Source organism: Falco punctatus, assembly GCF_963210335.1.
Source record: "Falco punctatus genome assembly, chromosome: 11".
NCBI classification, from domain to species: domain Eukaryota; kingdom Metazoa; phylum Chordata; class Aves; order Falconiformes; family Falconidae; genus Falco; species Falco punctatus.
Genome location: NC_137591.1, coordinates 5,020,890 through 5,033,371, shown reverse-complemented (window position 1 = coordinate 5,033,371; position 12,482 = coordinate 5,020,890).

Sequence of the window (12,482 nt, the reverse complement as noted above, 5' to 3'; positions counted from 1 at the left end):
TTGTAGGTTTAACTGCAAAAGTTACTGGCATATCTTCCACTTTTTGAGTGTGAGGAAAATCCAGTTTTGGTTTTGAGAGATCTCGTTTTGTAGAATTTGGGGTTTCTTGATCTTTAGACGATTCCAGGAGATGTTGCATGTTAAGTTTGAAAATGAGGCGAGGATCTGGTCCAGAAAGAGATGGGCAATTGCAGCTCTCTCTTATTTTAAGAGCCTGTGAATACATAGGAAAAGAAATCAAGCTCATTTAAGTAAGAAAACAAAAAAGGTTTCAGTCAACGATTTGGCTTTCCAGTAAGGTCTGCACTTGCACATAAAGCTTGGTGAGTATAATACAGACTCTGAGCTCTTACTCAACAGCTTTTCAACAGAAACAAGAATTCCTGAGAAGAAAAGTAACAATATGGTAAAACAATGGGGAGAAAAAATGAAGAATGAAAATCATTTTCCCACATTGTCTCACAAAATGGATACTCTAAAAGGTACAGCAGAAATAGATAAGAAGTTCTTCAACTATTCTGTGATACTTGTCAACATCAGTACCTTTTAATTTACATTGGCACGTAAATTAAAATGACGGCATCAAGAAAAAAGGGCTTTTAATATTTTACTTCATCAGATATGTTCTGTTATTGAAGTAACTATATATAGATGTCTGACTTAAAAAAGGAGGAAAAATCTCCAATAACTAATGGACATTTAACTGTTCAGCACAGAGATCCAGATGGTTGATCACTATAGTTAAAGTCCAGTTACACAAGTGATCTCATCTCCAACAAGCATTCAAATACACAGCTTCCAAGTACTCAAAGAAAATAATGTCTCTAGAATGTAAAAATTTATCTGGATAAAAAGACTAGCACTAAAAGACCAATGTTTAAGTTTCTCCTGTTCAGTGAGTAAGTGCCATTGTTTCCATTCTACAGGTTAGAAAGTACAGGCACAAAGGAGCCAAAGAATTTCCCCAAGAATCAAAACCCACTAGCAGCAGCACACTCCCCCCAGATCACCTTGTCTCGTGAGCAATCTGAGAAAGGTATGACAACGGATCAACCTCATTGTCTCAAAGGCACTGTGGAGAAGTTGATATAAAATTCTAAAAAGTCAGCTGTTTTAAAGGATGCTTAAGTTGGCATTCATTTTAACAAAGCTGAACACACCTTATTTAGTCCATACAAACAGGCATTAAGTTTTAGAACTAACAATGGATACCACACAACTAAGTCCAATGCATTATTTTGCAAGTGGCTATACACAGACCAACTAGTATCCATGGATTCTCCTACAAGACCCATTTAAACTCATCAAGAAAAGTAAGATCCTATGTACCATCTACCAAAATATTACATGTAGAATTTTAATGGGTTATACATCTCCACTGAGAACTATTTTTTCAAGATTTGCAAAGTAAAACACCAAATCAAAAACTAGCCTGATAGCATTAATCAATGGTCACTGTGGTATGGCCACTTCTACGCAATATTATCTGTATCTTGGCCTCAATTAAAAGCATAAAAATATGGGTAGTTTAACAACCAGCTTTATTTCTAATCCTTTCATACGAAAATAAGTTCAAATGTATACTTTATTCCACTTCATTTCATAACCATGGATTCTTGGAAAGTGATGGCCAGACCTGTCCCTAGTTGCAGTCAGGTGCCTCCTGACCAGCACTAGGGAGTGTTAGTGGGAAGCGTGGGTTGATTCACATGTTCTGGATCAATTAAAGAGGAGGAAGAAAGTAACACAGTTTTCACAGCAGTCCTAGCACTGCCTTTAAAAAACTAAGCACACATTTTTAATCTGCTTTATATACACCAGATTTGGCTGAAGTATCAGACCAAATATTCCAGTACACCTAAGCTTAAGTATTTGCCCATCATTTTGAAGCAATCTGGTATTGTTCCACAGGAGACACTGGAAACATCTTACTAGAGCAGATTTTAAAATAGAAGAGCAGAGCTTCTTAACTCGTTTCTTTGTATAAGGAGGTACCAAACCACATTTCTCCCTGACTTTACCACAGTAAACTGATCAAGAGTTTGCTGTAAATGGCTAGGAACAAATAACATTTAAATTTAACAACTGGTTTTGGAAAAAGATGTATTCCAGGAATGCAACAAGAGCTTCTGCAGCTATTTCATGCTGAAATGTAACATTCAAATTACTGGCTACACAAGTCAAGATTAGGCATGCAAATATTACTCTTGCCTAACTAAAAAAATACAAATAGTTTTCAGTATTCCGTTTTTGACAGCATGACTGTCCATGTAGTCACCAAATGCAACCATACCGCTGAACATTCTTCTGCTTCAGTGTCCAATTAATTTCTAAACTGACATTTATGACAAACCAAGAGTTTTCTCTTGTTCTCTTCCAGAACATAAGCTGCTGCGAGACTGCATTAATGTCAAGCAGCATTATTCAAGGCAAATGGAAATATAAAGATTTAGGCTGTATCCTGGAAAGGGCAACGTTATCCTCTTTTAAACTAATTTAGCAATTTTTTATCTCTGGTTTTCGTGGCTATATAGCGTCTGGCCAATTTCCATAGTTTTACTTATCTAAAATAATAAAGTCACAACAGCAAAGACAAAAAAACAGTATTTCAGAGCTAACATTTTCACCCTGTAGATGTCTTAGCATTCTTGCTAGACGTAAAGCTGTCCAAGTGGGTAGAAGTTATCTATTCAACACCATCAACTCACATGCCATTAAAAAGACTACAGTTCTGAGAATGGTAAGCTGTGTTGACATGTCATCTCACTGTTAAAAGACAGCTATGACTGCGCATTCTAGTGAAAGCAGCCCTCGTACGTACATTTGTGACTGCCATGCAACATTCAACCCTAGTTAGAAAGTGTTCTTTCTCTGGCTCAGTTGACTGCTGCTATTCTGTTTTGTGCCAGTAGCTCCATAACGTCATCAAGGTGCCAGTAACAGACTGAGGAGCTTACAATACAGTTTTCCCTGAAAGACAGGGCAGCTCAATGTGGTGAGCTGTACTGTACTTCCAAAATCCCTAGTGTTGTCGATTTGTTAAAGAGTTGAGATCAATTGATTTTATTGGTTTGATTAACTGATTTTATAGAGTTATTATATAGAATAGAAATATAGGAAGATAAAAATATGTTGAAGAAAGTTATGATTATTTAGTAAAAGTAGTTGTGAAACCCTTTATACATTTTGTACTAAGGCCAGAAGAATGGGTTGGAATCATTGTTGAAGCTTAAGTAATAATTTAGAGTTTGAAAGGTTCTTTGTATCTAACTAGTCTTCTGTATAAAGAAAGTATATTGAGATGTCAGAATGTAGGATTAATGGGAACTGGGGAGAGTCGACTGGAACAGCTTGTAGTTACCTGCCAAGAAACTGTGAACTTTAGTAAAAGGTAATTCCGGCAGGGGGAGATCGCGACCACCGACTCATATACCACCTACCCAAATCGTACCCTAGACCCATTTCTAGACCTTTCTAAGCTTTACTGCGCAGAATCGGATATAGGAGGAGAGTATGTAAATGATTTACGGGAAACTTTATGATTATGCATGAATAACTAATGAATATGTATGAATAAGTTCTATATATGGAATCTGAGTTTGGGACCTGGTGTGCGTTGATCGCGAGAGGACTCGCTCACGCACCCGGCCGTCAATAAAGAAGTGTCTGCTTATCTACATCACATTGGTGTCGATAAGTTCTTCATTCCGAGATTTCGGTAACACTAGCAACCTCAAATCTAGTAATTGCTCAAGTAAAATGGCTTTTGACTGTTTGGCTAAGAGGATAAGTAAAGCATTCTTAATGAAGCACATGCATATTGACATTATAATAAGAACACGTTTCACTGACTGTTTTTACTGAAGAGTGTTCTCAATAAAGACAACGGACAGAACTGAGACAAGGTTAACTAGCTAGAGAGTACACAGATTCACCTGGGAACTGAGAGTACTTTAATGCTCTCCTTTTCTGGTTAGCCTGAAGAGAGAAGGACTGCTATTCAGACTAAAGACCACCTGCACGCTTACCAGTTCAGGAGATCTCAAATAAACTATCAAAATGATTGCTTGTAAGTAACAAAGTTGAAGCTGTTTTTCTTATTAGTACAATTGCAGTCACCTGCAACATTCTGGGTGGGGGAAAGGTATAAGAATCACAGAGGTCTGCCTCATCCTATAGGTTTGATATAAAGCCTACCAGCTGGGAAAAATACAAAAATGAGTATTTTTTAGCTCTCAGTATTAATCCTCCACCACTGTCACAGATACCAGGCTAACTGCTGCATCTCGACACCTTACAGTCTTTTGGAGTGCACCCTACCTCTCAGGCTGTCAGCTCTCTCAGTATAAAAGCCACATCATTCTCTTGTCAGCAAACCAGGCCAAGGGTTATAGTCTCTTGTGTATTAACTGTGATTACCTCGGCAGGGCTGACTTACGCTCTGACCTTGCAAGTCTGACAAAAACTAAGAAACAGCACAAGCATGTAGGGAAAAAAAAAAGGAAAAAAATATTTAAATAAGAAACAAGTTGCAAAATTAACTACAATTAGCAGGCATAGGGAAGAAAACAGGTTCTATAAATGAAGTAGTAGCAAAAAGATGATTAAAAGAATGGATCAATTTGTTACTTAGAGAAGAAAAGCAACTTTTATATAATACTACTTCAAATCTTTCACTGCTTCTGTTGACACAAAAGAACAATTCCGACAAAACTTTTAACAGTTTTATGGGGAGGATAGAAACACAGGTCAGTATTTTTTATTCTTATTTTCCTTTAAGTTTTCACATTGATGGGGCTTAATTAATATATTACACTGCTAGAAGTATCTGAAGCAATCTTCACATCATAACCAAAGGCCAAATATACAAAACTACAAAACCATCCATGAAAAGGAAGTGAAATAAATATATCTTCTATATCCAAAAGGCAGCAGATAAGAGGAATAAGCAGTAACTACCCAAACAATAATAAAAATAAACATTCAATGTGGATTTAACAGGAACGGATCTTGCCAAACTAAATTAATTAACTTTTTTCTGTTGATGAGTTAATTGACCTAGCAAACAAAAGAGCAGTAGAGATTACATACCCCAACTGAGTATTACTCTTGAAACAATCTCACCATGGCATTTCCACAAGAAAGAGTGGGAAACAGGAGTTACAGTGAATCAAAAATGGAATCTGAGCCAACAACATGATGCCAAAAAAGCAAATGTCACGTCAAGATGAATTTTTGTGTCACAGGCAAGGCTCAGTAGATAACCTTCTGGTTTATTCAGTATTAGCTGAGGCTTCAGCTGATGTACAGTCTCTATTTGAACAGCATACTAGGAAAAAGGAAGACAAACTGTAGAAAGTTAGAGAATGTTAAAATAAAAAAGTTTAGAGATAACAAGAAAATCCTATAGCTGCTCTCTGGCACTACACTTCCACAATTTTTCTCTCCAGAACAATGGTAAGCATCATTCCTGCTACTATAAAACTATTCTAAGATTTCTTTTTCTGAAAATAAAATGCATAGGCCTTCATCAAACATCTCACCACCTTCCATGTGGGAATTCTAAGAGATTTAAGATTCCTAATTAACAGTATGTTCTGTTTTCCTAGCTGACAATCCAAATCTCTCCCAGTCTGAGGGAGAAATCCTTTAAAAACATTGTAAATCTTTTTAATTTCCTTTATTTCCTTTCCAGGACACCATCGCTTTGTAACTGCTTATAGCTCTTTCATTTACTAATTCCTCAGCTTGGCTGTAGCTTCCAACTTGTTCAGAAAACCAGAGGCAAGATCTTTTAAAACTCATTTGATTTGCTCCCTGTCTTTTACTTACCCCCGGGACAATCCCCATGATATTCCTGCTTTAATTTACATTTCCTGAGACTGTTAAGTCATCTCTTTGAGACATGCCACTTCATTACCTGAAGAAAAACTCGCACTTTATATGATCACAGCTTATTGTGAACTTGCTTGCACAAGAAGTCCTGCAGAGAAACATCTGTGGCCTGAGAAGTCAAAAAACTTGTCCATATTTCCCCCACTACAGTAGCTGGTCTAGTAATACGTATTGTATTGTCCTGGAAACCATTTCAGCTTCAAAACCATGAGCATATGAAACACAACAACACTCACAATGGATCTAATACTGAGTCTTAAGAAATACAGTTCCTTCACAGAGAGATACTAGAGATAAAAAGGCCCTTTGTGGCTTCTCCTCCTGGACTCTGAATAGCTAGTGGCCATTAATATATGGTAAACATACTGTTCTAAAAAGCTTTAGGTATGTGAACAATGAAACAAAAAAGGCGCCGATACTGAACAACAAAGCCCTGGGATTCCCTTTAAATGCCTGAGAACTAGCTTCAAGAAGACAGGTCAGATGAAGGGGAGTCAACGCTTCAGACAAGCAGCCTCCAACACCACCTCTACATACTTTCTTTCATTTTTATTCCACTTTTGCAGTATCAACCTCACTTATCTAGTGAACTTCCGTTGAACACAGGGAGCCTTTGGCCCCTGCTTTCTCATCCTACTCCAAAGAATGTTTAAGGTAAAAGGCAAATGAAAACATCTCCTCATTCCTAGACTCCACTGCTCTTGGAAGGGAGAGTGGTTATAAAAAGATGAAGGTTGCTCCACCTGTTAAACTACCAGAGATAAGACAGAAATAACAGTTCTACACAGTTCCTCAGTTATTTAACTTATTTGCTCAGTCCTGAGGTAGACCATAAGTAGTAACTTATTTTATTACCGCTTTATAAGCCAGTCAATAACTGTATGAAAATAAAGGATCCTGAATCCTTTATGTTCAATCTAACTAAACTGAGGCTCCACAACAAGCGTAATTTTCCATTCAGCTGCTCTAATGTGTCAGAAAAATCCATCAAAAGTCTCACATCCTCTCTTTGCAAAGTTTAATAATTTAAAATGTTCAGCCTAGCTGGTTTCCAGCGTCCTACCCCTAATGCTGATTTAGATTTATGCCATCATTTAGAATATTCACTGCATTCATTCTCATCAAAGGATTCATGAAAATCTTTTTTTCTCTTTTGAAAACAGCAAACACCTCAACATTTTAGTACTCCCTCTGCCAATAAATCTTCAATTGTCTTACAGTTTGGAATTCAGAAAGACTTAGAGTGACTGAGAGGTTTTTTTTTAAAAAGAGATGATAAGAAACTATTTCAAATTTCCAAATTTCTAAACACAATTTAGGTTCCTGAAAAACAGTACTGTTGTGAAGTGCTTTAACACTATCTTAAAAACAAAAAACTAAGCAAAACCCAATACATGTTAATTTTCTGTAGTTGAAAACCCCACTACTTAAAGAAACACTAAACAAGCTAACATTACTAAACTTGGAACGGTTCTCTGTCCTTCAGCTACCAGTGAGTAGCACATCAAATTAAGACAACCCCCAAGTAGCTATCCACTCGGCATTCCTCTGAGAGGAAATCTGAAAGAAAGAGAAAATACTGCAGACTGATCAGCAACTGTGTGAATCAGCTCAAGTTCCTTGGAGTGGGGTAAAATTTCCTCCCTAATGTGACAGATCAGAGATGTGAAGAAAAAAGCAGGCTGCAAATCTACAGAGACATATAATAACTAGGCCTATTAAGAAATCTTCTGCTGGGGATCTGACATTCTTCTGAGGCGCAGCTATTCAAGGTGTATTCAATCCTACATCAGTGAGAGACACAGGATAGGATGGAGCATTCTCTATTTAACAGCCTAGGGCTAGCTACCAAAGCAAGAGAAGTCAAGACAGTTTAGGGATCCAACTTAAACTAAATTCCAAAGTGGCAAAAAAAGATAAAAGAATGGATGAGACATTGTCACTTCTATACCAGGAAGGCCATTCAAAAGCAAAAATGCTACACTTCAATCAGAAATCAGAAAAAAAAAATCCAACTCTAGAACATAATCTTATTTTTACCTGTGCTACCTTAATTTTTCCTTATTTAATAAAAGGTAAAGAGCTTTGTAACAGAAAAATTCTGTAAGGAGAAAGATAAGCACAATTCTAAAAGAGTAGCTTGTGAATCAATACCAAACAAATTCTGGCAACCATCTTAAGAGAAAAAGACATACTTCAACTCTGCTCACCTCTGGGATAAGTCGGTCTAAGTGCTCAGCCCTGTTTTCATGAGAAGGGTGTGTGGAGAGCCACTCTGGTAACTTGGGCTGTCCTTGAATGGTTTCTGCTAATTCCATTTGTTGCCAGAATACACTGCTTGCTCTTACATCCACACAAGCCTGAAAACAGAAAGGAAATGTATTCACTGCTCTATTTTTAAAGTAATACAATACACATTCTAATGGATATTGAATTACGAAAGAGATCTCTAAAGCCTGTTTAGATGGTCCCCTTCATACCTGACAGGAAAATGCTGTTCTAAAATATTTAAATGCAGTAAAAAAACTTATCCACATAGATACTGGATTTGTTCCTTTTAACATCTGTATGTAATTCCACCAATCGTAATTACACCTGAATTACAGAATTCAGGAGAAAAAGACTCAATTTCTGGCACGTACTTGTTCTTAAAGAACAAAACACTCAGCTGCATATTCCAAGTCATATTTGCTAGACACTGTACCGCAGAGTAACAAAGTATTCATCTCCACAGATTTAGACGAAACTACAGGAAGAAATTTAGAGTAAAAAATATAAAGTGATACTTAAATATCTCTAAAAATGAACTGCAAAGGTTTTTTGTGATTACACTGCCTTTTTCAAGGGTGATCTGTATAATCCACAACAGGTTAAAATAGTAATTCTGCAAAATCGCTTTCTCTCTCTCTCTCCATGAAGTATATATTCAACCATAGAAGGTCATGGAACCCTAAGTTAAAAATGGCCTTTGTATATCACCTGACTTCTTTATATTTGAATTTAATTGGAGGGGAGAAGAAAGCAAGATTTATTCCATTAATTTCATTTGTTTAAGAGACTAAGACACAGGTACTCAGAAGGTAAGAAAATACCACACACCCCCCTCACCCCAAAATATAGAAGTGGTGCTTTATCCTTCTAATTTATTTCGTAAAATAATCATAACAAAAAGATTATCTACACAAGCAGAGAAATACTGAGACACCACTTTGCTTCTTTCTTTCCAGTGTGGCCCTGCCTCTTAGGTATTAGAAAGCAGTGAGCACCCACACAGCAATGACATTTTTTTCATGGATTGTATTAGTCCCTTAGGTGACTTTAAAATACAAATGCAGTTTCAGTCCAAGAATCAAAGTTAATTTTAAAAATTCTTCCTTGAAGAAATATCAGCAATTATTAAGAAAAGGAAATTTTCCCTATAAAATATTAACACTAGATGGTGCTGGTCTCATAGGTATCTAACACTTATCCAGCTCTACCGTGCTTGGCTAGAAATGAAACAGGTGTCTTACTTTCTTAATTTATAATGTAAATCCACAGGGACAAAAAAAAGCGGCTGAAAAAAACAAATTGTGAAAAAAATGCTGAGTAGTTTCTGACCAAATTTTTACCTTACGTTAGCAAAGCCATGTTACTTTTATGGCTGTATTTAGCCTCAATCTTTAAATACTAGAACAATATTTATATATCTTGCAATTATCAGCAATCACATAAAATATAATCACAATATCAAAAGCTCTCAAACATTACTGTATTTTTGTAAGAATAGATATTATATATCAGAATATTTTATGTGCACTACAATATATAAAGCATTCCTCAGAACTTCTCACAATAGATGGAAACTAAATGAACCAAAAATCTGAAGAGCGATTTATATCTTTACATACAATTAAATAAATCCTACTTATGCAAGCTCACTGTTTTGCATTTTCGTATAAATATGTAGCTTTTTCTCCTAGTAGTAATAAATATACCGTGCAGTTAATAACGCACAACTTCTCAAACTTCAATTTTATTACATACAATTTAGGGAAAGACAAAGTCATTCTGGCTATAAACTGTTTTATTTCTCACTACTTCATTAATCTACATCTCTTCAAAAACTTGGGAACCCTTCCACACACAGTTTACCTCTGTATGAAGTGTGAAACTCCCTCTGCTTATAATGGAAACTGAAAAATGTCTGGTAAATTGCTAACAAAACAAACCAATTGTAGTTACCTTTGCTGCAAACCGAAGTCCCACTTTATCAGCTTCAGCCTCCAATGTTCTGCTGTATGGTCTATCAAACATGAACTGCAAAAAAACACATCAAAGCTCTATTTCTTGGGTTTGAATGTGTACAAAGCTACAGCATTGTAGCTATTTTTCTAACCTCATAAGAAATGGTATTGCTCATAATGTTCACATTGCATGTGATCAGTACTGATTTTCTTAATGAATCTTTAATTCCATTATATGTAATTCATTGATCTGTATTCAGTGGAAATTAATTCGTATTATACCTATTTTCACAGCCCCTTGCATCAGCCAGTCTCATAGCACTTTGGCAGCAACTAAAGGGTCAATGACAACTTTAAACTAGACCTTTTCACCTCACTCTTCTATTGGCAATAATATTTTTGTTGTACAACTATATGTAAAAAACCTCCAGTGGTTCCCTTCAACTTTTACGGTGATTGTCTTTAAACTTGGTATGATCTACTTTTGTATGGTAAACAGCCCACAGTATGGAATGTAGCCATAAACATTTTCATGCAGAAACCACTCCTCTGTCATGATTACCCCCCTCAACACAAGTTGCAAATTGCTCTTGAGAAATCAAGCTAGAACACATAAATCTGACCAACTCCTCTCCTATTTTTTTTATGGTACAACATTGTATTAACACACACTAGAAGACAGTGGTAGTTTTCTCAAATAGTTATTTAGTCATATGTACCAGGATCTTCTAGTATATGTAATTCATGTAGATTAGGGCAGCCTTGCCCTAGTATATCAGGTTACAGCAAATGTGAATCAGGACCTGTTAAAGCAGCCTGCTCCTGCAGACCTACGGAACAAGTCACAACATTCTGGTTTAGACATCGGTTAGGAAATATCAACTGAAGAATGAGGACGTGCAAGGTTAGCGAAGGTAAAAAAGTTTTATCACCTCTTTATCTGGTTATAAAAATAAGTCTTCTAAGTTCCAGAGCTAAAAAAAAACCCAAACAAACCACAAAACAGTTACAAATTAAGAGCACCAAAGAAGTGGGCTAAGTGCTTGAGTACATAAATGTATCTCCAGCTTCTTAGTTCTTTCTAAAGTAGTACCAACAGTTTTTCTTTACTAGGTCAAAAATAAAAGCCAATCAAAGCTGATTCTCTACAGGTTTTTTAAAGCCAAATATGCTGGTTTATAAGTAACCATAGATGAAGTCACTTTCTAAATTCTTAAGTTTCCTTACAGACCACCGTAAACATTGCAATTATAAATCCTCTGATGATAAAGTCATTATTCCAAGTGGAATATGTGTTCCTATTGCCTTGAGAAATGCTCTAGGTCTACTGGAGTACATATATTCACTAAACAGCAAAGATATCCCTGGCTAGTCTGTCATATATTCCTAAAACACCATTTCCCAGTTAGCCAGATAAACTATAGTTCCCATATAAAATAACTCCTGCTGTAAAAACAAAGCCAACATGTTTCAATTCAGAAATACAAGACTAAAGAACAACCATGCATGAATCTCATAAGAGAACGATGTCTTAAGGCAAGCAAACCCACTAGCTTTGGAGAAAAAAGCAGAACTGGAGCTAGCATGCCAAAAAACCTACAGAGTCACTGGAAAGTACTTATAACAGAAAACAAACAAGAGTCAGTAGGTAAAAAAGGTTAAGCCTCTGAGGTCACAAAAAAAACCAAATACTGAAACAGAAGCAAGTACCATAATGTGACTTACATTACCCTTTCATAGAGTAGGATGCTAAAACTTTAAAAAGTAAAATATAGTCATGGAAGAAGAGGAAAAGGAACACTCTGAGAATTTGTGCAGAAAGATCCCTTTTCACATAAGCACAACAGGCAAACATTGAATGGAGGAAGCAAACAGACATTGCACTTCTGGGTGGCAGCAACAAAATTTTCTATTCAGCATCTTCTGTATGTGGGATGAAAGCTTTGCAAGTATTAATCATTTATTCTGCATTATATATGGGTACATTTAATGTTATTGAAGATGATTTGATCAGAGCTTTGAACTAGGACATTACTGTATAATATCTCATATAGGATAGAACTTTCCTATAGCACACCACAACTACAAGCTTAAACTCAGATTCCATTTGCAATCTAAAGCATAACTCCAGCCCACGATGCCAAAATATGAGCTGCAGTTATACTAGAAGGGGAGGAAAGATGCTGACAGGGAGTTAAATCTTGCTGTCTAAATTATGAGCAGTCTCAGGATTGATTCACACTTTTTTTTTTCCAAATTCAGCTCTTCAAAATGCTGGCTAGCATTCATCAATGTATTGGTTTCTTAGCTACTTGTACAAATATCCAAGCTCTTTAGAGATAATTTATGTTCAGAATCAAC